The following is a 27,212-nucleotide window of genomic DNA, read 5'->3' on the forward strand; positions in this document are numbered from 1 at the left end:
AGGAGCAGTGACCACTAAATCTAGTAATAGGACACCCTCATCCCTTTCCTCTATAGATGAAGATCTGGTTTAGAGTACCACAGCACTTACCTTATAACCCTCTATGGACTTTACTCACTCCCATGGGTAGGATAATCACAGTGTCTTCAGAGGAACTTGAAAATCAAATCATAAAAAATGATTTTGGAACCTGTCATTCAAAGAAGACATTGACACATTCCCTTGGTCATGGCATTCAACATACCAAATCATATTCTTATCACAATTACATGGTAAAGCTGAACACTAAGGTAAAAGCCTACTAAGAAATACCGTCTTATTTGGAAGAAACACTAGAAAAATTCCCATATTCAATACTAGGGGATAGGAAATATGGTCAATGACCTGCATCCCTATACAATAACCTATCACAATCTCTAAATAAGTCCATAGTACAATCTCATATTTACAAAAAGCATTACTGACAAATCATATTTTAAACTGTGTTCTAAGCAGAGGTTACCACAGGAGTTCAAAAGCATCATTCATGATATAATACCAAAAAATAAGAAATGCCTCTAATGATTTAAAGTCAACAAACCTGTACACTAGGATAAAACTTAATGGAATACCTGCCAAAAAGCTAGGGTAACATTGTGTTAGATATCCCATCCACTTTACCAAGAAATCTGAAGGTTATTTGTTAGCATCTTGGTAGGGACAATTTCTTACTTACCAGGTTAGTCATAACATTTCATAAATTACCATTCTTAAGTTCAATCACTATAATTTAATAACTGTTGGAATCTTAGACAACACTTTGAGATGCGTGTTTAGGATGCATCATCTTTCACCTGAGGGGAGAAAAAAAGGACAACTTTAAAATTTTGGTCACCTCCATCATCAGGGAAACCAACTGAAGTACTTAGATCTTTAGAACTTCAAGGTCAGAGATGTTGTTCTTCACACCATTTTCTCTTGGCTGGCTACCTGTAGAAAAAATTATGGTCAATACTGTGATGTGGATCAGTTGAATAACTTACATGGATCCCTGCATATGTCTCCACACCTCCTAGGATTAAATTCAGAGTTTATCAAACTTTATATAATAAGCTACTTGTAACTAGCAGTGGTAAACAGAATCATTCCTTTACTAAATATGTACAGGAAACATGCTAAAATAAATGTAAGAACCCCACACTTACAGTATCCCTCTTGATCATCATGGCCATGGATACAACAAACTGCCACTGTTGGTCATCATGCGACTTACCACCGTATCTGCATGGAAATGTAAAAACATGGGTGACAAGTATATGTATGGTAAGACTTTTCTACTGGGACCCTTCAAATAATTTTCTTTATTGTCATTATTGCAAGATTTCATTTCTACCTGGACTCATCAACTCTACTTGTATTCTTGATTATTTTATGATGAACATCATTGTTCCAAACCTCATTATCTCATGACTGCTAATATTTAACTTAACTACCATGATGCATAAATGCATAATAATAACCTGAGTACATGAAAGTCATTTGAAATTCCCAGGGTAAATTCTCTCTAAATGTAAGATAATGCAATAATATGGTTTCTAGAATATGAAATTCTGCATTCCTTTTCTACATACTTACATTTTTTTAATCATATGATAAAAATTGTATGGAAACAAACATCACTGACCCAGATATTTGATGATCTAATGGTTGGTCTGGCATGTGCTGTACATGAAAATATTTACTCTAATTCAGGAATATCTCCTGATAATGAACTTTTTAAGTTCACTGTTAACCCTTGACAGGAATCAAGACACAACCTACCAGGAACTGTAGAATAGCTTCTATTACAGCCATGATCACAGGACTCTATCTGGATTCTTGTGGTTCTCCAAGGTCAAGGATAATGTCAGATAAGAAAACATTTCTTCGTGGAATATCTGCCTAGTTCCTATGATTACTATAGTTGAGACTATGTGATAAATACTTGGATATGTGCAACCTCCTTACAGGGTTACACATTCTCTCTGAAATACAGAAAAGAAACTGCATGGTTTCAAGTGTTCCTAAGGATGTTATTATTCCTTACCTGAATACTGGCAAAGAAATCGTGATGGCAAGTGGTAGGGAAACCATAACCACTTGCCTCATGTGATCTGAAGATCAGGTGGTCTGTGCTTTAGTTTTGGTCTACATCAGCACTTGTTTGCATAACAGCAATGTCTGCCATTAAAGGCTGATGTTAGATTAACTGTGATCTCATGATAGAAATCTGCAAAGGCTTTAGAAAATACATCTTTAAGAATACTTGAGAAGGTAAAACCAGTAAGATTGCCAAGCTGTGCTGTGGTTTGGGCCTACATCAGAACCTACATGAAACCACCTACCTACATGGCGTGCTGACCAACAGTTGAAAGGGTTACTATAAGGTCTTGACAGAAATCTAAAAATCCCAGTGTTTGGTGCACATCTTATTGCATGTCTATACCTGCAAATAAAGAAAAATCCATGTTTACTGCTACAAATTTATTTTTTACCTATAAACATACTGTTCTAGTTGGTGTTTCCAAGGAAACAGATTTACCACAGGATATACAAATTTATAGGACTGTCTTACAATATTCTCCCAAAAAGTCAAACCCAGAAAAGTGCAATAGATCTTTCCACATAATGTTCCACATGAGTCCAGCCAGAGGCCTACAGCCCTCAGCAATGTCTCATGCAAGTTCATATCAAGAATCTGCACCAAAAGGCCCAAGGGCCAGTGGTAGAAGCTCAAAAGTCTATGCTGGCAGGGTGAACAATCTGTGCCAGAACACTGAGGGATCTACACTGGAACCAGGGAGTGACGCTCAAGACAAAGGCAAAGACCAGCACCCCCCACCCACCCACTGAGGGAGCAACAGCAAGAAAAGCCAATGAGTTCCAGTTCCAACAAAGCTTCTCCTGGGAAATCAGCAGCCAGCATTCCTCCCCTCCTATCCTCCTTTTGTGCAGTTCTGGCAACAATCCTTAGATGGGTCACCCACATGCAGAATCACCCTCAGTTAAGCTGAGTGTTCCCACTTAAGCTGGTCATTATTTCATCCGCACACATACCAAAAACAATTTCAGTAGAAGAATTTCAACAGTATCATTAATTACCTTGATGTCTGGAAACAAGATCTTTAGTGAGAAATGTAACAGCAGCTCATCTCTGTGCACTTGGAAAGAGCTTGATGGGAGAGCAAAAGACTTGAGAACACAATTTCCAGTGTCACAGTTCTAATTTCATGGTTTCTCAGTGTTAGTCAAGGGTGCTATCTATCCTTCCTTATCATTTGCCTGGATACCTGGAAAGCTCCATTAATAAACATGTATGTACATAGTGATGTCTTGAGTGGAACCTAAGTAGATCCATGTGATAAATACATTTAAGGACACAGTCTGTTCTATCAAGATACCAACAAATAACCTTGGTCCACTTTCATCATTAGGGAACCGTTAACACTCTTCGGATCCCATCAAAACTTCAGTACCAGCAACATTCTCAGAGTCATCATATTCTCTTCAGATAACACCTTCAATGATTAAATGGTCAATACTGTGGAAAAAATAGTATATCTTACCAAGACACATATAGTTATTAGTAGGATTATTACTAAAGTCATTATATTTAAAGTCTAAATGCTAAGGAATAAAAAAACAGCATTACTTCCCAACTGACAATTTTTTTCCTACCTGACACACAAAAAGCATGATAACACAAATATCACCTTGATTGCCGAGGTATCTGAAAATCAAATGGTCCATATATTTTTAAAGCCCACATCATCACTCAGAAACCAGCAAAATCTCCATGAAAACTCACTGAGGAGCCGAACCAGCCCCAACCTCTGACTTTCCCCTCATCTTTGTAAAATATGAACACTCTCATGTAGGGAACTGGGGAAGGGAATGTTACCAGAACCTCTGCAGTAAGTCCTAGTCACTTGTGAGCCAAGGCAGCACACAGCGAATTACAGGAAAGGTAGACAAATGAGACTGAGAAGAAGCTGAGCTTTGGGTCTGATCAGTGCTGCTCTGGGTGGCAAAGACAAAAACCCTCTAGCTTGCAGCACCTTTTATTCAGTACATGGGGAAACAAATGTAACAAGTGAAAAATAGAGTTCAGTACTTCACATTGGGATAAACAAGGTGTAACAAAAAGCTGGGGGGCAGTGGAAATCTAAGAACAATGAGGAATTATGCAGATGAAGATTTGGTTCCTCTCTGGTGCCTCCCACAGGTGTGGTCTTGTCCTGGAGATTGCAGCATCTGGGGGGGATCACTGAGGTCTCAGTTTTGACCAGAGGCCAAAATGCAATTATGTCTGGAATGTCCTAGCTGAGCTGTAGGCAGGAGAACTAGGGCTACTCAAATGATTTTTCCCTAGAATTATGTAGCATTGCTCCCAACACTCTCAGACAGTTATGATGCCCCTAACAATCCTTTGTCTCCTGTTTACAGGCAGCAAATCCTCCAGTCAGTCCTTAGGACCTAATGAGATCTGATTAGTGCATGTCTCTGCTACTCAGTGTTAAGCGGCCCTGGAATTGACCATTATGGGGGTATTTGCATTAAAGAAGTTAATAGATTCCACACTTGGGGCATTTCTTTTGGGAGAGCCAGTTATTAAGCATTTACCAGAATATGCTGGTGCACAAAGTAATAAATGAACAGGGAGAAGCACTATGAATACTGACAACTCAATCTTTTTGTTTCTCATGAACTTCTTGCAACTTTTGTAGATGAAAGAATATGTCAGTTTGCGCCACATATGCCTTAAAATAACTATTTTTCTAAACTGTTATATATTTTATGAAAAGAAATGTTAGACACTTTTATTACAAATTTCTTAATATAATATTAATGCTGTTAGGAACTTACAAATCTCATGTCAAAAGTTTATAAATGTGCTTACAAAGATAGGTATTAAATAATTCTTATTAAATAATTGTTCAAAAAGATTTAGATAAGTGTATATATATGTGTGTGTATATATATATATATTACTAGACCTAGCATAGAAATCAGATACATAAATTTATAACATAGGCTTAAATTTATAAAATCACTGATACAGGTTTGAACACACACACACCCCTTTATCCATTCATCCTAGTGATAGTCTTATTAGTAGTGGGTCTCTAGGACTCAGACTTACTAAAATGTTTCTGATTTAAATCCAAAGAGCTGAAAACTCATAAGTTGGGTTGGAGATGCTTACAAGCCAGAAAAATCATTTTCTAGAATACATTAAGAGTAATAGTGATTCACAGAATGTATGAGAAACCCATCCACCAGCTGAAAAGGCCTCTGGGATTGGACAGAGTGGAAACAAAAAGGCCAGTTCAAATCATAAAGCCAAATCTCACTAAAAGGTCTTTCTTTTGAAGACTGCATTTAATTGACCAGTAACCTCTCAAGTAGTACATTTGTAGAATGCAGTTTAGCTGAAAAGCTGGCTTTATGAAGGAGCCAGTAACCACTGGAAGTAATCAATATGCCTGTCCCCATGGGCCATGGCCTAAGTACATATGGATTTCAGACCCCTACTTCTAGTTGCATACTGGTCATGCCTCCTGATTAGCTCTGACACACAAAGAGCTCTGAAATTATCTTTCCTGTTCTAACTATACAAAAACAGCTGAACAAACTAAACATCAGCAACTTTAATTAGATCTGCAAGAGCACTGAGGTCACATCACAAACTGCCACAGCAAAAAACAGACAGACATGCAAATATAGAGAATCACAGTTTACCAGGACCAGAGACATATGGAGATAGAAACTGGTAGGAACAAATAAACAGCAACTGATGAACTGCTGAAAGCTGACTTCAGACTAACTCCAGAGTTAAAATCCACTGTACCCAGTTTTAGGGGGCCTCCTATAATACTACTCTGGGTTTGGCCTTCAGAAGACCCACCAGGGGTGACTAAAATATGAGAGACAATCTTCTCTTCTGTGAGCAGTGAAGGACAGAAGTAACCACTTTGAAATAAGCCCAGACAGTTCTACTTTCTCTAATGAGATTGTGCTCAAGGGAAGCTACTTTGCTACAGCTGTATCTGATGAAGAGGAAGAGCAACTAGACATTGTTAGTCATTCTAGATTTTCTGTCTTGCATAATAGGAAAAAAAAGTTGAGAAAAGTTACTGATGGCTACAACTCGGGAACTCAAATCCATTAAAAAACTGATATATAATTTTAAGGTGGAATGCTTCCCTTCCTCAAACTCTTATCCTCACACTGACAGAGCTCCTATATAAAAACAGTGGGTTACAAATGAGACACCTAAGAGAGACATTCTATTTAAGAAGAGGTTCTTAGGAGACTTGGAGACAGCATGGAAGTGGAAAACAATGGGAAATTAGAGAAAAATGGAATCTTTGGTGCACAGTTATAATAAACTTTAAACAGGAAACAAGCAGGTCCTGGCCAGACTAATATCATCTTTATACTGATAGCCTGACTGCCTCAGTGACCAACAACAAAATTTTGGATATACTAAAGGCAAGAAGAAAATGCGATCTGAAGAAACAGAATGAGCATCAGTACTGGATTCAGATATAACACAGATTTTGAAATTGTCAGATAAGAAGCTTACAAAAACTGTGATTGATATATTAAAGGTTTTATGGTATGCTAAAGAATTTATTTGGTCTTTGATCCCATTCCTGGCAAAGAATTTCAAAATCCCTTGGAACTTCCTGAGTTACGGGCATGCATGTGTTAATGTTGATCTTAATGAAATGACTCACAGTAGATGCCTAATTAGCTTCAGGATCAGGGCTGGTCACTACAGAGACCAAACTCATGATTAGAAGGCTGGAATCCTGGGCCAGTCTGACCTCCATGAAGGAGAAAGTACTGAAGATTGAACTCAGTCACATGACCAGTGGTTTACACAGTCATGCCTGTGTGATGACAGCCCATACAAAAACTCTGGATACCAAGTGGAGCATCAGAAATCATGAACAAATTACGGTGCACAGATAATGCCACATCCAGATGCCATAGAAAGGATACAAGAGCACTGAATCCCGGCCCTTCCAGAACTTTTCTTGTGTGTTTCCTTCATAATAACACTGTATCTGTAAGAAAAGCATTTTTGGGAAGCTACACTTGCAAGACAGGTGGCAGAAACACTGAGGTAAATCCCAAGCAGTACAGCATTTTTAATGTGTTCTGTGAATCATTAGACTGAATTATCAAAATTGGAGTGGTTGTTGGGACTTCAAAATTTATACTTTGTCAGTCAGAAGCATAGGAAATATGGGGACCACACTTGCTGCTTGCATCTAGAGTAAGAGGCAGTCTTGTGGAGGGCTAAACGATTAACTTGTGAATTACAGATGGTGCCAGAATCAAATGCAATGAGTAGAGTTGAATCAGAGCAAGAACCAATGGAAAAAGTAGAAAACATTTAAGAACACATGAGTAACAGAAGAATTAAAGTCAGTATGCTATAGAGAAATTGTATATCTATTTATTGTGGCACAAATTCAAAATAGCCAAGATATGGAATCAGTCCAGATGAAAATCAACAGATCAATGAAAAAAATATGATATGTACACACAATGGAGTGCTATTCAGCCATAGAAGAAACAAAATTAGGTCATTTGTGGGAAAATGGATGGACATAAAGACCATCACATTAAGTGAAATAAGCCAGACTCGGAAAGATAAGTACATGGATTTTTTCAAAAAGGACATGAAAGCAGGAATGACACTACTTGACCAGAGAAAGGGAATAAAGAAGAGGAAGAAGTAGGTGTGAGGCAGGGTAATAGGGGGCTCGATATGATCAAAATATCTTATATGACTGTATGAAAATCCCACAATGAAAACCAGCCTTTTTTAAAACTACTATGCCCCCAAAATTAATACCTATAAAAAAGAACAGTTCAGTAACATAATCAAAAAGAAATGGAAACTCTAACAAAGAGTCAAAAGGAAATGGGAGATACAAAAAAACATTTTGGCAGAAATGAAAAATGCCTTGAAGGATGATCAGGTTAGAAATGACTGGGGAAAAGATCAGTGAGCTGGATGATAAGTCAATTGAAACTCCCTAGGCTGAAAGACAAAGAGAAAACAAAACAATTTAAAAAAACCCAGAACATTCAAGAATTGTGGGACAATTACAAAAGGCATAACATGCCCATAATGGGAACTCTAGAAGAAGAGAGGACCATGAAAAATAACTGAAGTAATAGTAGCTCAGAATTTTCGAAAATGAAGGACACACACCAAATCTCAGGTTCAAGAACCTTTACAACAATGAGCAAGGTAAATACAGAAAAAATTATAAGTACACATATCAAATTCAATGTGTAAATATCAAAAACAAAGAAAATCTTGTAAAATGCAGGGAGATAAGACCTTACCTACTGAACAACAAAGAATTACACCAGCGTTCTCAGAAATCATGTAAGCAAGAAGAGAATGCGGTAAAATATTTAAGGTGTTGAAATAAATAACCCATCCACACAATGCTAAAATTCTTTGTACGGCAAAAATTTCCTTCTAACATAAAGAAAAAAATGTTTTTCAGATAACAATTGAAGAAATGTAATGCCAACAGATATGCTAGACAAGAAATGTTCCAATAAGTTCTTTAGAGATAGAAATCAAATATGACAAGAGAAAGACCAAGGAAGCAGAAAGGAAAGAAGGAACTAAGAAAGGTAGGAAGGAAGACAGGAGAGAGGGAGGAGAAAGGGTGGGGAGAGGAGGAGAGTAACAAGGGAAGAGAGAAAGAAAGGGCATTGGAGAGGAATAAAGAAAGATATAATAGAACATTTTATTCTTAATCTATTAGATAATTGCTCAAAGTACTAGTAGCAACAATATATTGGGTGCATATAATTCATGAATGAGTGGAATCAGTGACAGCAACAGTGGCAGGGATGGTGAAACTTTTATAGCTTTCAATGATACAAACAGCCTGCTGCAGCACAAGTGCCATAGGTTTGCCACCACTGGCATAGGGAGTAGTAGCATGGGGGAATTGAGAAGGCTCTGCTCTAAGGTACCTATGTTAGCAGAGAAGCAGTATAGTGTTATTTGAAACTAACAACTTAGACTTGGTGGTCTTAGATAAGCTGTAAATATATATTGCAAACTCTATGACAAACACTAACATTTTTTAAAATTTTCATTTATTTAATTTTTCTTTTTGGTACCGGGGATTGAACTCTGGTCTTTGCACTTGCGCAGCAGGTGGCAAAACCACTCAGCTAAATCCTTGTCCCACACAAACATTTTTAAAAGGTATAATTGATATGCTAAGTGAAGAGAGAAAATGTATTCATTAAAGAAACAAGGCAAGAAAAACGACAGAAGGACTACTCTCTAGAATATATAAAGAATTGAAAAAAATCTGACCCCCTCAGATTCAAAGACCCAATTCAAAAATGGGCATCTGAAATGAACAGACATTTCTCAAAGAAGTAAAAGCAGCAAACAAATATATGAAAAAATGTTCAACATCACTCATCATTCAAGAGATGCAGATGAAAACAACACTGGGATTCCACCTCACACCACAAAGAATGGCTGCTATCAAGAAATCATCCAATCACAAATGCTGGCAGGGTTGTGGGGAGAAAGGAACCCTTCTCCATTGAGAGTGGGAGTGTAGACTGGTGCAACCACTGTGGAAATCAGTATGGAGATACCTCAAAGAACTAGGGCTAGAGGTCCCATTTGACCGAGATAGTCCCCTGCTGGGTATCTTCCCCAAAGAATTAAAAGAATCATACCACAGTGATATATGTGACCCCATGTTCCTAGCGGCACAGTTTGTAATAGCTAAAGCTGGGAAGCAGCCCGAGTGCCCATCAACTGGAACCTGGATAAAGAAAAGGTGGGGTTTTTTAATCAAATGGAGTACTACTCAGCCATAAAGAATGAAAAACTAGAGTCATTGATAGCTAAATGGATGCATATCAAGGCCATACTCTTAAGTGAAATAAATAGGACACACATGTGTAAATACCACATAGTTTCACTAGTGTGAGAAACTGATAGTGTAAACAAGGGTTAGGATGATTAAAATGAATAATTGATAATTTGAAATAGGAAAAAAGGTCCAAAGATGAAGGGGTGAAGGGAGGGGAGGGGAAAGGAAAAGAGGGAAAGGAAAAACTATGAGAAAAGAAAAACTAAATGGAAAGGATGTCTATGAAAATAGGGAAGGGTGGAGGCGGTGAAGGGCACACAGGTAATGGGGAAAAAAATAAGAACCAAGCTACGTCATGTACAGGTACAAACACCCAATGATAAATGGAAATGAATTGTATACCTAAAATGTACCAATAAAACAGCTTAAAATTAAAAAATTAACAAAGCACAAAAAGAAAAATGAGGGAAGATTTTTAAAGAAATGAAAAACTGTCATGACTAGAAAACACAAGCATGGTAGAGATTAACTGAACTATATCAATGATTATTTTAAATATGAATTACCTAAATATATCAATTTAAACGTAAAGACTGTCAGAGTATACTTTTGAAAAAAAATCAAGTATAGCTTTTCTAGTCTACATAATTCCATTTGACATAATTAAAAGTGGAAGGATAGAGAAAGATGATATACCATGGCAACACAACTAAATGAAATCTGAACTAGCAATATCAATTTCAGACAAAGCAGACTTCAAGAAATAATCAGGGATAAAGAATTGTGATAGATAATGATAAATGGAGTCAGCTCTCCAAGAAGGCATAGTAAATCTTAACATATATGCCCCTGAACAACGGATTAACAAAACATGTGGGGGAAAAAGACCATTCGAGCTAAAAGAAGAAATAGACACATACATTATTATAGTTGGAAACTTCAACACTCTTCAATCAGTAATTGATAAATGCAGCTGAAAGAAAAAATGGAAGTGCATAGTTGAATGAAAGGCCACCTTCAGTTCATTGGATGTAACTGACATTTAATAAATACTTCCTCCAACAAAGCAGAACAAATTCTCTTGAAGCTCACATGGAAAATTTACTAAGATGGACCACATTCTAGGCCACAGAACAGATGTTAACAAATCGTAGTTTGTTCTTGTACTACAATGAAATTAAGCTAGATATCAATAACAGAAACATAGCTAGAGAATTCCCAAACTATTTAGACTGTAACACACTTCCAAATAACATTTATCAGGAGAGTCTCAAGAAACTTTAAACTATTTTAAAGTAAATGATGAGAACACAAATTATCAAAATATGTTGAATGCAGCAAAATCAGTGCATACAGGAAAATTGATAACATTGAAAGCATAGTATTAGAAAAAAAGAAACAGTAATCTAAGCTTCCACTTTAGGAAGTTACACAAATGAGAGCAATATAAAATGAATGCAAGGGCCGGGGATTTAGCTCAGTGGTTTCGCCTCACAAGTGCAAGGTCCCAAGTTCGATCCCCAGTACCCAAATAAATAAAGAAATAAAATGAATGCAAGCAAAAGAAAAAAACAATAAAAATTATTGCATAAATCAGTAAAATTGAAAAATAAAAAAAAATTTAAATGTTGCTAAAACTAGAATATGGTTCTTTGAAGATCAATGAAATCGATAAATCCTAACCAGGCTCATCAAGACAAAGAGAGAAAGAGGTCAATTACTAATATCACAAACAAGAGAGGACATCAATACTGAGCTCATTGAAATGAAGAAGATAATTAACAGTATTCTGAACAACTCTATGCTGTCAGAGACCAGAGAAGCGAGGCCTAACTGCCCTCTCTGAGCACAAAGGAGAAAGGCTGCACTCAGGGTGACTCCATGTTGCAGGTTCCAGGGAAAAGCTAGAACACCTAAGATTAAGTTGTTTACCAGAGTAAGTACTAGTGGATATTGGAAAGCAGATGAACCTTGTGCTACTTTGATTGCTTGTACCAGTGTTTAGGTGAATAAATGCAAGATGAGCCAGATGCTGGGGCTCCTAAAAGGCAAGAGCCCCCTGGCTGCCCAAAGTTAAACTGATTCATGTCTCTTTGTCATTCATCCTTGCTTGCCCCCAGGTCAAGAAGAACAAAGTACCAGGTCTAGGTCCCAGTAGAAGGCTTGACTTGGCCAGTGGGGTGGGTCAGCTACACTATGTCACAAATTTGATCATTTAAATGAAATGGACCAATTCCCTGCAAGATACAATCTACAAAATATATAGGAGAAATAAAACGCCAGAAACTAGAAACAACCAAGTGATATCAATAAGTGAGCGAATGAACAAATTTAGTTCATTCATACAATGGAACATCATGAAGCAATGCAAAAAGTGATAACAACTTAAAAAGAGGGGCTGGTATGTAGTGTACTGGTAGCCTGCTTGCCTAGCATGTCCAAGGCCTTGGGTTCAATCTCCAGGACTGAATATCAGCAACAAAACAAAAGGAAATATACATGCAAAGAAGCCAGGTGTGGTGGCACATGCTGTTAACTTCAGGTACTTAGAAAGTTGCAGCAAGAACATCACATGTTCGAGGCCAGCGTGGGTAACTTGGTGAGATCAGATCTCAAAATAAAATTGAAAAGGGTTAAAAATGAAGTTCAGTGCTTCTTGTATTCAACTTCCTGTAAGGGGAGAAGATGCATGGAGAAGCCTTCCGTACATACTTACGTACGTACCTTCCGTACGTACTTTCACTTAGGAAAGTGAAAGTATTTGGCCTAAAAATCCTCCCTACTGTATTACTCCAACTGTATGCCATCTTGAAATGGCAAAACTGCAGGCACTTGGGCTAGGGAGTGAGCTTAGAGCTCAGTGATAGAGCACTGCCTACCATGCTGGAGGACCCGTGTTCAATTCCTTGCAGTGCGAGGACATATACATATAGATGTAGATGTAGATATAGATATAGGTATACAATAAAAAGCATCAGGTGTCACCAGGTTATTAGGTTATTAGGATTTGGGGCAAATGTGAGGGGAAGTGTAAATATATGAAGAACAGGGAAGTTTCAGTGTAAAGAAATTATTCCATACAATACTATTAGGATGGATATATAACATTATGCATTTGTCAAAATTCATAGAATTACACAACACAGAGTGAACCTTAATGTAAACTATAGTCTTTACTTAATAAAACATATAAAAGTGTTGGTTCCTTAACTGTATCAAATGTACCACACTAATGCAAGATGTTAATATTAAGGGAAACTGTGGAGAAGAAAATGTATGGGAACCCTGTATGATTGACTCAACTTTTCTGTAAAACTCAATTCTAAAAACCAGTCTATTAATTTAACAAAAATAGCTATCACTTTTAGATACCTTCTAAACCTACCTGCAGTAGGTAGATTTTCCTTCTCTGGTCTTCCTTATCACCCTGAGGACACAGGAAGGGAACACTACGTGTTCCCTTTCATTCACGGATTTTAGTTTTGTTGTTTTTGTTTTCTCCTCTCCTGGAATGACAGGTAAGCTTCGTTAGTTTTCTGCAGCCATTATTGGCAACCACTATCTCTTCCTGTTCCCAGCCTGAACATAGTCTTGGATAATTACTACCATAATCTTTAATTAGTTGTTGTTTGGCACAATGAATGATCACTCTTTCCTAAGCCTGAACTGTTTCCAACTCATTCCATAGTAGAGTTATAACCGTCTCAAGTGTCTGCCTGGATCTTGATCATTTTTTAGGGCAAATGATCAATATTTGTTCTTATAGAAGCATTATTTTGTCCCTAACCTACTTCTTTCAAAATGAAATTTTTATGGATATTTTCCTTCTTGCACATTTCTTCACACTGGAAACTCTCAAAACTCTTGAAAATATGGATGCTTCTCCCAGTTTTATGCTCTAGAGCACAGGTTAGCCAACTTTTCTTGTAAAGGGCCTGATCATAAGTACTTCTGGTTTTTCCAACTTCTATCTCAAATGACTCACTGTGTCTTTCTATTGTGAAAGCCATCCATAGGAGTTTACACAAAGGAGTCAAATTGAGCCTCAGTAGCCCTAAACAGTAAGCTGCTCTAAACGTGCTGCCTCTTAACTTCTTTCTCTCCCTGTCTCACTTTACCTACCAGTGTTTTGTGGGTCACTTCCTACATAAACTGCCCGGGCATCTGGTATCTCAGGGTCAGTAACCCAAACTTAAGGTAACTGCAATAGAAAGATGAAACCTGCATTAACATGGTGAATAGATTTGAAACTAAGATTGATGGTGAAAGAAATTGTGAACACAAAATGAGAAGACAGATGTAAGAGTACTGAGAAAAGATAAAGCACTCCACAAATATAAGGTGAGAACATTTATATTATGGTTGTCATTAGAGTCTGAACCAGAAAATTGCTGTATAAAACACTGCCAATTCAAAGCTACTCTTAATTAGGAAGGCAAGCAGTCATATGAACAATATGAAACAGATGATTGAAAAATAACAGCATCAAAGTACTGTAGAAAATTTAAGCTTCATGTTTCATAGCTTTTTATAGATTTTTCTGTCAAATAAAGTTTGTAGAATAACAATGTCTCTATATAAGTTAGCCGGATAAAAAAAGGTAACATTTGCAATAGTGTTTTTGACCTATTTTGAAAGTGAGAAAAACATTATAGAAAGAGTTGACTTTTCTTTTCAACATAACCTATCCTAATTTCCTTCCTCTTTTCCCAAACACAATGAAACTCATTAAATTGGTGTCTATTCATGTTCATGGTTTTATGATTTTCACCCCACATCCATGGCCCTATAAGCAATATACACTGTCAGTTTTGTGATTTTAAAATTTACATAAATATGGTCATGCTGTTCAAATCATTCTGTAACTTGCTGTGATCACACAACATTACCACTGAGACCCATCCATGCTGATATATGTTTATTGAGTATACACACATCTTTGGAGAGATCCTGCCTCTTCTATTGGATAAGTTATTTTGTGTGTCCTTTAATAAAATACATCAGGGATTCTCAAGTGGAGCCATTTTGGCCAGGGCAGTGTCTGGAGCCATTTGGGGTATGTGACACTGCCATCTAATGGGTAGAGGCCAGTGAAGCTGCTAAGCTTCCCACAATGCACAGGACTGCTCCCACATCGAAGACGCATCTGGTCCAAAATGTTAACAGTACCAAGAAAAATCCGTGGTATAAATAGAAACCATCTATTCTACATTCCTGAAGGACTCCTGAAAATGGGGAAGTAACCCAAATAGACCATTCAAGCTGAGATAGTACCCATTCTGCCTGATGGATCATCAGAACTGTGTCTTCCATGCACTAGAGAATGTTTGCTTCTTACACATGGATTTTCAACTGTTTTATGGATAACCATTATTGCTTATTTTGGGGGTTGTGTTTATGGGCATGTGTACTGTGTGTGTGTGTGCATATTATGCTAGGAGAGAATACTCACAAGTTGGATCCTTTGTATTCTTCATATTAATAGGAAAGTATAATTAGAATTAAACTAGATTTAAGGTAGCAAAGAGTAACCATATTTTAGGATCTCATACATGGTGTTAAAAGATAATTTTTAAATGATAAAATCATGATTCTCCTATAAAAAAATAAACATTTGTTAAAGATTTTACTCTTCTCATGAATTTGAAAAATGTTAAGGTATTAACCAGTTTAAAAGGGAATCCAAAGAATAGACACAAGGGCCAGGGATTTAGCTCAGTGGTTTTGCTGTCTGCTGTGCAACACAAGGACTCAAGTTCGATCCCTGGTACCAAAAAAAAGAAAACAACAAAGAATAGACACAAATACAGTGGACTCTTGACCTACAAACTCAATCGGTTTCCAAGGACTGGTTGTAACTCAAGTTGGTTGTAAGTCAATACAGCCGAGATCTGAATTTTTACCTGGTTACACACTATAGATAACAAAAGGCAGACTTAGGTCCATTAACCTAATTAACCCAAGTTGTTCGTATGTCAGGCCAGTCGTATCTTGAGGGTCCAATGTATAGGGGAAGAACAGTGAAATGAATGTGCAAATTGAGACAAGATTGGCTTTTCCATCATAGGAGAGAGAGATTGAGCTTCTCTCCTCTGCCAGACAGGAAATAATTTGGTGTTTATAAACAACAAATGCTTTGCATTTCTATCTATTATCAATCATTTACAAAGTTGTAAAACAGCTCCTAAAGAACAAGACAACCCAATAGGGAGTAGGACTTCTTTTCCTGTAAAGGCATACATTTAAGAATGTATAGCCCAAACTTCAGAATATATACAACCTACTATTGTGATTATCTTGTGTAAGCTGGGAAGAAAATACAGGATTTCCATTACCCCCAAGAGTATGGATATTTCTTTTGTCAGTCATCATGGGAAGAACACATTCCACGGCAGTAAAACAATGCCAGGCCCAGGTTGAGACAGTTTGGAGAACTTCCTTCTCTAAGGTGGGAAAAATTGGTCCTCAGTCCCAAAGTAGGGAGGTACCCAGAGTCGCCTGTCTCTTGCCTCCCTGATCTGCCTCCCTACCATAGGATGGATGTGGGAATGAGGCAGGGTTTCATAGTTTCAGTTTGGATGTGTCAGTTCTAAACCTATCTAATTCTCCTGGCTGTTGTAAATTATTCTGTTTTAAGTTTCTTTTCCTTGATTTTCAAGATAAAGTGGATGATTTTAGCACATTTTAGATATGAGGAATTTGGAGAAGGAATGACCTTGCTTGGAGACCATAATAGGATGACTCATCAGTGGTCATCAGGGGAAGACAGTGATATCCAGCAGCATTACTGCCCAGAAGAAAGACAAAAAGGCAGGGGTCAAAAGTGACTGGGCCTGAATATTCATTAGGCACTAACCTGGGGACATCAGAAACAAGGAAATAATTGGAGGAAGGACAGTTTTCTGCAGTTTTGCTGATTTGAGCTTACACCATGGAAGCTGGGCTCGAATCTGAAGTATGCCTTTTGCTGTCAAAGATTATTAAAGTCTGAGACTCCTGTTACTGGTTGTGGGAACATTTTATAAACCAGAAAGATTGAAAATGCAATGATAAAGGTGATAGGATAAAAGGATGCTTTTCTTCAGTTGTAAAATTCAGTTCCTAATTTGGTCTAGAAATGGTGAACAAAGTCATATGTAATAGGTAACAAGACAATCAACAGCAAGAAAAAAATCAAGATCATGATGATCCAGTCTTCCAGAGGATTTAATCACCTGCCATTGGAATTACCATGCTTAAGACACCTTCTGCAGAATTCTTTGCATAAGCCTATTAGAGACAGTTCATGAAATGTGCTTCTCACTTTGTGCAACCTATTCAGATATAGATTTGGCTTTATACTCATAAGTCCAAGACCACAGAAATTCACTCTCTTATTTGATTTAGTAAGAATTAGTATACTAAGCCTAAATTTTACACTTCTCAGCCTAATTGTCAAGGACAATTGTAGGTACATGATTAGCCCCCAGATGGAATTTGCATCAGAAAGACAGCATGCCTGATAGAAAGGTCTGGATCCTTGGTCTTAAATTGCACCCTGGCACCTACTAATTGAAAAATCTTGCATAATTTGAATCTCAATGGGTTTTTATTTAATCTTATTAAAATGAAGGGTTTACCCAGATGATTCTTTTTTTTTTTTTTTTTTTTTTTTTGGTACTGGAGATCAAACTTGGGACCTTGTGCTTGCAAGGCAGGCAGTGGAACCACTGAGCTAAATCCTTGATCCCTAACCAGATGCTTCTTAATGGTTCATCTAGCTAAAGTTTCTTTGATTTTATAAAGCAGTTGTCCAGAATTCTTCCAGTTTTGCATGTGGCAGAGGAACAGATGTAACATATGGAAAGATATGAGCCAAGAACTCTGACTTTTTCTCCACAAAGTTACTGACTAAACATCAAAGTGTTTGTATCTGATTTTTTAAATGACTTCAAATTTTGTCTTTTGTTCTCTTTACATCCATAGCTTTTTCACATACAGAGTATGACTATTGATAGAGTTTGGGTTCTTCTTTTTGTAAGGGTCATGGATAGTGTGGAAATAGCTGTACCTGAGAATGACCTAGATTTCGGGTGGTGTTAGGGATAAGGTTAGGGGTAGCCCTAACCTTAACCCTAACCGCAGGACCAAATCCCACAACGCAGGCACTTGACATTCGACATTATCCCTCACACTCTTGACGAACTTAAGCTAATGCTAATTTTCCAAACCACACTAGAAGCCACAGGCATTACAATTTCAATGCTATCTATCATGCTGACCCTAGCCCTAACCCTAGCCCTAACCCTACCCGAACCCTAAGTCATTCTCAGGTACCAGTATTTCCACACTACCCATGACCATTATGAAAAGAAGAACCCTAATCCTAACAATCATACCCACATTCCAAACATCAGGTACATGAATTGGAACCCTAAACCTAAACCTTCTCCTAACCCTAACCCTAACCCTAAACCGTAGGACAAAATCCCAATACACAGGTACTTGACATTCGACATTATCCCTCACCCTCCCCAAGAACTTACGCTAATACTAACTTTCCAAGCCACACTAGAAAACACAGGCATTTCAATTTCAATGCTATATATCACCCTGATCCTAACCCAAACCCTAGCCCTAAGCCTAAATGAACCCTAGGTCATTCTCAGGTACCGCTATTTCTGCACCATCCATGACCCTTATGAAAAGAAGAACTGTAAGCCTAACAATCATATCCATACTCCAAACATCAGAAACATGAAATGGAACCTAAACCTACTCCTAACACTAACTCTAACCCTAAGCCGCAGGACCAAATCCCAATACCCAGGCACTTGACATTTGACATTATACCTGAACCTCTCCACGATCTTACTCTAATACTAATTTTCCAAGCCACACTGGAAGACACAGGCATTTCAATTTGAATGCTATCAACCTGATCATAACCCTAACCCTAGCCCTAAGCCCACCCGAACCCTAAGTCTTTCTCAGGTACTGCTATTTCTGCACTATCCACGACCATTATGAAAAGAAGAACTCTAACCCTAAAAATCATACCCACACTCCAAATGTTAGGTACACGAATTGGAACCCTCAACCTAAACCTACTCCTAACCCTAACTCTAACCCTAAGCTGCAGAACCAAATCCCAATACCCAGGGATTTGACATTCGACATTATCCCTCACAATCCCCATGAAATTACGCTAATTCTAACTTTCCAACCCACACTAGAAGACACAGGCGTTTCAATTTCAATGCTATCTATCACCCTGACCCTAACCCTAACCCTAGCCCGAACCATACCCGAACCCTAAGTCACTCTCAGGTACCGCTATTTCCACACTATCCATTACCCTTATGAAAAGAAGAACCCTAACCCTAACAATCATACCCACACTGCAAACGTCAGGTACATGAATTGGAACCCTGAACCTAAACCTACTCCTAACCCTAACCCTAACCCTAAGCCGCAGGACCAAATCACAATACCCAGGTGCTTGTCCTTTGACATTATCCCTCACACTCCCCACTAACTTACACTAATACTAACTTTCCAACCCACTCTGGAAGACCCAGGCATTTCAATTTCAATGCTATTTACCACCCTGACCCTAACAGTAACCCTGGCCCTAACCCTACCCGAAACCTATGTCATTCCCAGCTACCGCAAATTCCGCACTGTCCATGACACTTATGAAAAGAAGTACCCTAATCCTAACAATCATACCTACACTCGAAATATCAGGTACATAAATTGGAACACTAAACCTAAACCTACTCCTAACCGTAACCCTAACCCAAAGCAGCAGGACCAAAACAGAATATCCAGGTACTTGATATTCCACATTATCCCTCACCCTCCCCACGAAGTTACACTAATACCAATTTTCCAACACGCTCTGGAAGACACAGGCATTTCAATTTCAATGCTACCTATCACTCTGACCCTAACCCTAACCCTGGCCCTAAGCCTAGCTGAACTGTAACTCATTTTCAGGCACTGCTCTTTCCGCAGTATCCATGACCCTTATGAAAAGAAGAACCCTAATGCTAACAATCATACCCACACTCCAAACGACAGGTACATGATTTGGAACCCTAAACCAAAACCTACCAATAACACTAACACTAAACCTAAGCCCCAGGACCAAATCCCAAAACGCAGGTCCCTGACATTCGACATTATCCCTCACCCTCCCCTTGAACTTATGCTAATACTAACTTGCCAAGCCAAATTGGAAGACACAGGCATTTCAATTTCAATGCTATCTATCACCCTGACCCTAACCCTAACCCTGGCCCTAAGCCTACCCAAACCCTATGTCATTCTCAGTTACCGCTATTTCCGCACTACCCCTGACCCTTATGAAAAGAAGAACTCTAACCCTAACAATCATACCCACATTCCAAACGTTAGGTACATGAATAGGAACCCTAAACCTAAACCTACTCCTAACCCTAACCCTTACCCTAAGCCGCAGGGCCAAATCACAATACCAAGGCACTTGACATTTGACATTATCCCTCACACTCCCCATGAACTTATGCTAATACTAACTTTCCAAGCCACACTGGAAGACACAGGTATTTCAATTTCAATGCTATCTAACACTCTGACCCTAATCTTAACCCTAGCCCTAAGCCTACATGAACCCTAAGTCATTCTCAGGTTCCAGTATTTCCGCACTACCCATGACCATTAGGAAAAGAAGAACCCTAACCCTAACAATCATACCCACACTCCAAACGTCAGGTACATGAATTGGAACCGTAAACCTAAACCGACTCCTAACCCTAACCCTAGCCCTAAGCCGCAGGACCAAATCACAAATCACATGTGCGTTTCATTTGACATTATCCCTCCCCCTCCCCACAAACTTACGCTAATACTAACTTTCCAACCCTCTCTGGAAGACTCATGAATTTCAATTTCAATGCTATTTACCACCCTGACCCTAACTCTAACCCTAGCTCTAACCCTACCCAAAAGCTATGTCATTCTCAGGTACCACAAATTCTGCACTGTCCATGACACTGACAAAAAGAAGTACCCTAATCCTAACAATAATAACCCACACTCGAAATGTCAGGTACATGAATTGGAACCCTGAACCTAATCCTACTCCTAACCCCAACCCTAACCCTAACCCAAAGACGGCTGACACTGACAGAGGAGCAGAGAGGCACTATGCATGGTTCCAAAGTAATGGCCTGGGGAGACTTAACTGACCTTAATAGATAACAAGAGGTTCATATTGATTGACATAGGTCTCGCTTTAACTTGGTCTTAAACACCCAGCAGAAAAAATAACCAAAAGAGGTATAAAACAATGACATAATAATAATGCTAGACTTCAGAAAAATTAAGACATAGCCCACCCATTAAAATCTTTTGGTTCACTCATGACACAGCCATTTCAAAAAGACAAAACTTTGGGTACTAAATAGAAGCAAAAATCATTAATTAGCTACAAGTGTGTACAGGTTCTTTTCAAAAATTTAAAGGAAGTTCTTTACAGGTACCCAATCCTAGAAACCACTGGTCTCCAGATCTCTCCTTTTAGATAAGTGTTTTTCTGATTCTGTGATAACTAATTAACTATTGTGTAGTGATCAAAAACAAAAACAAAAACAAAAAACCATAAAGTAAGAGTATTGGGAAAAAATCACCTGCTTGTCAGCCATAGTCAGGATAAGTTCTATACCAAGCAGCTACAAGATTTATTCCTTTTGAAATAATGTACATCCTTGTTCTCTGTTTATGGTGCCTCTTCTCATTGTGCTCATATTTCCTGGATACCTACCCATGTCTAAAAATATCAAGCCTTTTATGTTCCACTTGATCGCCTTAAGTTGGCCAGTGTCCTTGTGGAGGTTATCAGTTCTCTTTATTTTTAAATATATCTAGGAGGCTTCCAAAAACTGAGAGATACAGGAATAAAACTGTCCTGGCCTTGAATTTAAAGAAGAAGTCAGGTTCATAGTAACACTACACTCATCGGTAGGTTGGCCTCCAAAAGACATTTGCTCAGTTACATACACCTTTTATATTAAAAAAAAAAGGATTATAAAGATTATATAAATTGTGTTTATCACTTTTCCACTCATTCTCTAAGAGCAAGGACATGACACAGGGGCCCTTAGATCAGGAGCTATGATCTCTTCCATAACAGTCTCTTACTTCTATAACAAATGAGCCCCTAAACATCCAGCTGTCTCTGTAAAACCTATGTAAATAAGAAATAAAAAATTACAGGTCAAATGAAAAACATTAAAACTCAATGGGCCAGATAGATATGTCCCCCAAGGTACTAATCAATGGTGGGGTATGTTTGGTTCCTGGAGCTCATGGCTCGCCTGGTTATTACTACTCTTGGGACCCCTCAGTACTATCTGTTTAATTCTCTGGTTTGGACTGTGCCTGGTTCACTGTTTTCAAAATTTCTTGCAGAAACGATTGAGGGCATTCACCAGCCAGACAGTCACAGAGTTCATCATGGCAGGGTACCAGCCAGTACAGCAAAAGGAAGAGGTCCCCACTTGCTACCGGCCTCATGAGACCCAGGTCTAGCCCCGATCTTCACCCCTGGTTAGCAGGAAGCAGCTCCAGAAGAAGAGACCTTCGCCCAACTATCATACAACAAAAGCCTGGAATGATAGGTCTCCCACCACCTCACAGCTATTATGTATCATAGCTGCCCTCTTCCTATGGTGCCTTGCCCCCTCCCCTGTGTGATGTCATGCCAAGATGGTTGCTCTCACCAAAGAATAAACCCTTCTTCCCAGCATGCCCCTGTTCCCACCTAGAAAGTAACCTAATACTCGCTCACCTCCTACAACCTAGTGACATCACTGGCTCCTCCATTCCCTAGTCACTACCTCACTCAACCCCACCTCAGCCCCTACAAACCCCACCCCAGTCTCTGTAAAAGACTCTCTTGCCCAAGCCATATTGCTTTTGTCTCTCCTTTGTTCAGAGACAGCCTGACAGATCTAGTCCCCTAATAAAGGCTTGCTGTGGCCTGGTCTGGTCTTGGTCTTCGGCTCTTTTACCTGACACCATCTTAATTGTACATAAATCTAAAAAACGGAATATATATAAGCTGTACTATGAGTTGTTGTTGTTTTGGTATTTTTGGTTTTTCTTTCTTTTGGTACCGGAGATTGAACTCAGGACCTTGTGCTTGTGAGGCAGGCATGGTGTCACTGAGCTAAATCCCTGGCCCTTCAAGCTCTGTTATGTACATGTAGCCACTCCTCAAATGATTGTGAACTGCACAATAAAAATGAACAACAATGTAAACTGCAGGCCTAATTTCTAACACTGAATCTCCCACCCTCAGCCAGAATAGAACCCTAAATGTATTCCTAAAGCTCAACCAAATCCCACCAAAAACCCCAACCCAAACTGCACTTTGCCCCTTCATCCTAAGCCACTTCCTCACCCTAACTGTACTGGAACTTTGAGGATGCGACCTCACTTTCTTGGTATTAGAACCCAACAAAGCTGGGTGCCCTTCTGAAGCTGTCACCCATCCTGATCCCTTGGAGGGAGACAGTGGAGAGGGGAGGATGAGCTATTGCTGTTTTCCCAATTTCTGAAGTTCTAGTCACAGAAAGGACCACAATCCGAGCCTTTTCCAACCTTGGCTCGGCTCTGGCTGCAGATATGTCCAGCTAATGCTCAGGAGGAACCCACATGTGAGAGAGGCAGCCCAGTGCCCATCCTGGACGTCAGCACCAGCCGTGACCTCTCATGGGCAGTGCTCCCCCTCACACTCAGGGTATGTAAGGGGCCTGCTTGGACAGGGGCAGGCTGTGAGGTGTCAGAGCCCTGTCCTGCCACCCCAACCACCGCAGCTGCCACTTCATGGCTGGAAGCACAGCAAACATTGCGGCCTGATAGGGTATGGATTGTTTTGGACTACTTTGCTTGGAGCCCAGCCCCGAGTGCTCAGGTGCAAGGAGTTTTGTGCCTGCCTCACTCAGAAAGGATCATCAGTGTGAAGTGGAAACCCATGTTAGCATTAGCCTAGTGGGACAAAGTCAGCCAAGGCTAGGACAGTCACAGAGGGCTTGGGGTGGGGTCGGCTTTCCTCTACACTGAGGCACAGAGGACCACACAAGACACGATGCTGTCTCAGAGAGGCAGGGTAGAAGAAATGCCCAGGCCTCTGACTCTGCTGCTCACTCGTCTCTCCCCAGCACCACCTCTCCCATTTTGGAAACCTGGTCTGAATGGCACCATCCACCACACATTTCCCAAATCAAGATCAAAAAGACCGGCTTGCAAGTGAACTCACCTGGAGCAGACATGGAGCCTCCCTTGTGCCTTCCCCTTGCTCAGGTGGAATATCTAGAGCCCCACGAGGCTGAAGCAGATGGTGAGGGCCACAGCAGTCCAGAAGGCTTTCATGGCTTTTGGTTGGGCATTGGAATCCCCCAAATGGCCAGGATGTCTTCTCTATGCTCCGCAGGGAACTGGCAAGTGACTAACACTGCTGAGCTTTTCTCCTCCTAGCTCTGGCTCCATGTCCAGAACACCATGGGCCTGCTCTGCAGCCAGAGCCAGCACCAGAGAAAGAGCCTCCTCTGGAGACAGGAGAGAAGCAGAAGCCAGCTCCACAGCACTCCTGCCTCTCTGCTGCCACTGGCAAGCACAGGTCCTTGCAGAAGGTGCTCTTAGCCTTCTTTCCCGAGCTGCTGGCAGAACAGCTGACCTTGATGGGTGCGGTGAGCAGCTGAGCTCTGTGGAGTGGGGTGGGGCAGGGGACACCCATCCTTCTCGCACTGATCTCCTCAGGCCTGACAGTCCCAGTTTACCCGATCAAAGTTCCTTCCTCTACCAACTGCATCACCTATACTTGTCTCTCAGCCCCAAGCCACTCCTGTCCTTGTGTAGAGATCGACAGTAAAGACAGGGCATTCACATGCCAGCTACACACAGTGACTCTGATGTCAACTGAGATTGGACAATTGGGAAACAGGGCGGGGAGTCAGACCAACTAGCAGAGGAGGGTGTGCACTGAGGTGCATGCAGGACCATGTGTCACCTTGCCATCATCCCAGGAAACCTGGCCAGCCTTATCACTTTGTAGGCATTTGAGATTCATGGGTTCTACAGCAGACACCCACACAGAGCCCCCAGTCATAGCTGTCCCAGGAAATGTGCCACTGACCTGGGCAAAGGAGCAGAGGGCAGGTGAGGTTGGAAAGAAGACAATACCTCAGAATGAGCGGGACTCAGATGTCTGCTCATGCTGGAGGTTTTGGAGGATGGGCACGGGGACAATGCCACTGATTTTCACATCAGTGCTAGGTCCTAGGTCATAAGCTGGACGTCACTAGTGGGCAGTGGAGGAAAACCAGCTATTTGCAGAAGTCTCTGTCCATATCTGCAGCTTCCTGATCTCCAGCTCAGGCCACGGCCACCTGCCTGTGGATGACTGAAGCCATCAACTATCTGGGGTGGGTTCTCCCTGTGTGATGCTGTCTTCCTCCACAGGAGCTGTTCAGGAATGTGGTGCCCTGGGACTGCCTGGGCTCCATCTGGACCCAGAGAAACAAAAAGGGCAAAGAGCATTTGGCGCCCACCATTTGGGCCACTATCACACATTTTAATCATGTGGCCAACTGCAAGATCACCTCCTGCTTTGGGGGTCCCAGCACAAGGGCTTGAGACAGGGCCAGGGTGGTGGAGCACTGGATCCGGGTGGCCAAGCTAAGTGGTAAGAGGGTGCTGGCAATTTCCTCTGGACCTCTACAATCTGCCTCTTTTCCTCGGTCAGCTCTTGGGAATGTAGGCTTTTTTCTAAGATGTTGCATGATCCCTAGTGCCTCCTTGTCATGGGGACCCTGACCTAGACTGCTAGTTCATGTGGTGTGGTGGGTGCTGTCATGTGAGCTAAGCTTCCTTGAGTTTCACTAAAATCCTCCTCCCTGAAAGATAGCCTATTTAATAAATGGTGTTGGAACAACTGAATTTCAACCTGCCAAAGATTAAAACTAGACCCATACCTATCACCATGCACTAAACTAAGATCAAAGTGGATTAAAGATCTAAATATTAAGATAGAAACACTAAACTTGCTGGAAGATATGTTAGGTAGAACTCTGGAAGACATTGGCATAGGAAAAGACTTCATGAACAAAACCTCAGCAGCACGGTAACTAGCTGAAAGAATCAACAACTGGGATCTCATCTTATTAAAAAGCTTCTACACTGCAAAAGTAATCACCAACAGAGCTAACAGACAACCTACAATATTGGAAAAAAATTTTAGCAGCTGTACCTCAGACAAAGGACTGCTATCTAGAATATATAAAGAATTGAAAACAATCAGACCCCCCAAATTCAAAGACCCAATTCAAAAATGGGCCTCTGAAATGAACAGACATTTCTCAAAGAAGTAAAAGCAGCAAACAAATATATGAAAAAATGTTCAATGTCACTCGTCATTTGAGAGATACAGATGAAAACAACACTGAGATTCCACCTCACACCACAAAGAACTGGCTGCTGTCAAAAAATCATCCAATAACAAATGCTGGTGGGGTTTTGGGGAGAAAGGAACCCTTCTCCATTGTTGTGTTGCAGCAAATTTGGTAAGGTAGATCAATCGCATTTTCTTTCTTCCTGTGAGCCATTCTGAGTCATTTTGGAAGCATCCCATTAGCTGGGCACGGTCGTACAGTGGCCCAGAATCACCCTGCACTTCGGGAGCAGCATGGTGCCATCCAAAAATATTCCCCCATGGCAGGAGATGTGATAAGGTGGATTGAACACATTCTCATTTTTCCTTTGAGTGTTTTGGAGACAGTTCAGAAGCATCCCATTACCTAGGAGTGCTGTATGGTGCCACGGAAGCTGCCTCAATTACAGGAGCAGAATGGGGCCAACCCAGAATTAACTACCATGGCTTGAGATGTCATACTGTATACCAAAAGCATTCTCTTTTTCCTGTAAGCAGTTCCAAGTCATTTCAGAAGCATCCCATTAGCTAGGAGAGGCCATACTGTGGCCTGGAAGCCACCTCCAATATGGGAGCAGCTTGGTGCCATGCCAGAATCATCCCCCTTGGCAGGAGATATGGTAATATAGATCAAATGCATTGTCTTTTTTCCTGTGAGTGGTTCTGAGCCATTTTGGAAGCATCCAATTAGATGGGAGAGGCCTTATGTCAACCTGGAATGTGCCTCAATTACGGGCACATGGTGTTGCCAGGCCAGAATCTTCCCCCATGGCAGGAAATGTGGCAAGGTATATCAACATCCCTCTCATCGGGTTCTCTGTCTCATGTTCTCTCCCCCTCTGGGGACT

The 27,212-nt window shown here is 40.2% G+C and overlaps 1 long non-coding RNA gene across 1 annotated transcript in view; it reads right to left on the reverse strand.

Moving 5' to 3' along the window:
* Positions 1-90: 90 nt before the first annotated feature.
* LOC147824584 (uncharacterized) overlaps positions 91-27,212 on the reverse strand; it is a 43,852-nt gene continuing 16,730 nt past the window's right edge. Inside the window, exons 5-10 of the long non-coding RNA XR_015442145.1 lie at positions 14,031-14,109; positions 13,294-13,414; positions 3,121-3,559; positions 1,185-2,464; positions 875-969; positions 91-155 (exon numbers count right to left, since the gene is read on the reverse strand). This is a non-coding gene — a long non-coding RNA (uncharacterized LOC147824584). The remainder of the gene's footprint in view (positions 156-874; positions 970-1,184; positions 2,465-3,120; positions 3,560-13,293; positions 13,415-14,030; positions 14,110-27,212) is intronic.

This window comes from Heterocephalus glaber, unplaced genomic scaffold (genome assembly GCF_053883595.1).
Source record: "Heterocephalus glaber isolate CG9 unplaced genomic scaffold, H.glaber_assembly_v1.0 deba00001537, whole genome shotgun sequence".
NCBI lineage: Eukaryota > Metazoa > Chordata > Mammalia > Rodentia > Bathyergidae > Heterocephalus > Heterocephalus glaber.